Genomic DNA, 2,559 nt, shown 5'->3' with positions numbered 1-2,559 from the left:
TTTATTCATTCTTCTGTTGATGGACACTTAGGTTGATTCTATATGTTGGCTATTGCGAATAATGCTGCAATGAATATGAGAGTGCAGATGTTTGACATATTGATTTTGATTCCTTTGAATATATACCCAGAAGTGGGACTACTGGATCACATGGTAGTTCTATTTTTAGTTTTTTGAGGAACCTCTATACCATCTTCCCTAATGACAGTACTAAATTACATTCCCACCAACAGTGTGCAAGGGTTCCCTTTTCTCTATACCCTTGCCAATACTCTTTTTCATTCATTTTTTTGATAAAAGCCATTCTAACAGGTATAAGGTGATATCTCATTGTAATTTTAATTTGAATTTCCCTAATGATTAGTGATGCTAAACCTTTTTTCATAAACCTGTTAGCTATTTGTATGTTTTCTTTTGAGAAATGTCTGTTCAGGTCCTTTGCCCACTTTTTAATTGGATTATTTTCTTGCTATTGAGTTGTTTGAGTTCCTTATATATTTTGGAGATTAATCCATTATCAGATGTATGATTTGCAAATATTTTCTACCACACCCTGGGTTGTCTCTTTACTTTGTTAATTGTCTCCTTTGCTGTGCAGAAGATTTTTTTGTATAATCCCATTGGTCTATTTTTTCTCTTGTTGCCGATATTTTCAAGGTCATATGCAAAAAATCATTACCCAGACCAAAGTTGTTGAGCATTTTCCCTATATTTTATTCTAGTATTTTTAAAGTTTCAGGTCTTGTATTTAAGTCTTTAATCTATATCGAGTCGACTTTTGCACGTGGTATGAGATAAGGATAAAATTTCATTCTTTTGCATGTGGACATCCAGTATTTGCAACATTATTTACTGAAGAGGCTGTACTTTCCCCATTGTGTGTTCTTGGCACCTTTGCTGCAAATAAATTGACCATAAATGCACGGATTTATTTATGGGCTTTCTATCCTGTTCCATTGGTTGATGTGTCTGTTTTTATGGCAGTATCATGCTGTTTCAATTACAATCACCTTATAATATATATTTGAAATCAGGGAGTGTGATGCCTCCAACTTTGTTCTTTTTGCTCAAGATCGTTTTGGCTATTCAGGGCCTTTTATGGTTCCATATAAATTTAAGCATTGTTTTTTCTATTTCTGTGAAAAATGACATTGAAATTTTGATAGAGATTGCATTGAATCTGTAGATTGCTTTGGGTAGTATGGACATTTTAACAATATTCATTCTTCCGATTCATAAACATGGCATATCTTTCCATTTATTTACATTTTCTTTGATTTCTTTCATAAGTGTTTTATAGTTTTCGGTATACAGGTCTTTTAGCTCCTTGGTTAAATTTCCGGACAACACTCATATAATTACAATATTTACAGTTAAATATACTTTTACAATGACATTGTAAAAGTATATTTATTGACATAAAAAGATGTTTACAAAATATTATAAAGTTAAGAAAAAAGTTTATAAAACCATATGTATTTTATGATGTTAGTCTTGTAAAAACAATGTATAAGTAGTACAGGTTAAGCATCCCTAATCCAAACTCAAAATCTAAAATGCTCCAAAATCTGTAACTTTTTGAGCTCCAACATGATGCCACAAGAGGAAAATTCCACACATAAGTGCTTAACACAAGCTTTGTTTCACGCACAATATTACTAAAAATATTGTATAAAGTTACCTTCAGCCTATTGTATAAGGTGTATATAAAACATAAATTAATTTTGTGTATAGACTTGGGTCCCCTCCCTAAGATATCTCATCATGTATATGCAAATATTCCAAAGTCCAAAGAAACCCGAAATCTGAAATACTTCTGCTCCCAAGTATTTTAGATGATAAGGGATACTCATCTTGTATATCATTTAGTATGTTGTTTATCTAAACACATGTACATGTAAATGATTGGAATATAGTGCCTAACTCATAGTAAGTGCTCCACAAAAGGTTAGCTATTGTTATTACACATCTTATCCCTTTTTTGGGGTGGGGTCAAACCACTTTATTGGGGGGAACTGGGGACAGGGAACAAAGAAGGGAGCAGGATGATGAAATCTGATGTCTTCGGCCAGGCCTTCCCAGGCTTTGCAGACGCAGAAAGGACATCTTATCCCTTCTTAAACAAACTGTGACATACTGCATATGCTATTTCACAATAATGTCTTAGAGATTTTTCCGTCTTTATATTCGGTAAATATAGGCCTATTAAATGGCTGCATCGTATTTAATCAGCCCCCCATCAATGAACATTTAGGTGGTTTCTAGTCTTCTGCAACTACAACCAACATTCAAGTGAATATCCTTGTACATCTATTTTTGTGGATATATCTGAGTATATCTGTAAGATAAATCCCTAAAAGTGAAATTTTCATGGTCAAATAAGATGAGCATTTTAAATTTTCGTAGATAGTGGCAAATTATCTTTCATAGAAGTTGTGTCAACTTATACTATAGCCAATAATTTATTAGAGTATCTGTTTCCCCATACTCTTGTCAACAAAATAAACAATCATTTTATCTTTGTCAATAAGATATAGATGAAAATTGTATTTAAAACTT

Source organism: Propithecus coquereli, unplaced genomic scaffold (genome assembly GCF_000956105.1).
Source record: "Propithecus coquereli isolate 6110/MARCELLA unplaced genomic scaffold, Pcoq_1.0 Scaffold86, whole genome shotgun sequence".
Lineage (NCBI taxonomy): Eukaryota > Metazoa > Chordata > Mammalia > Primates > Indriidae > Propithecus > Propithecus coquereli.
This window is presented reverse-complemented; position numbering follows the sequence as displayed.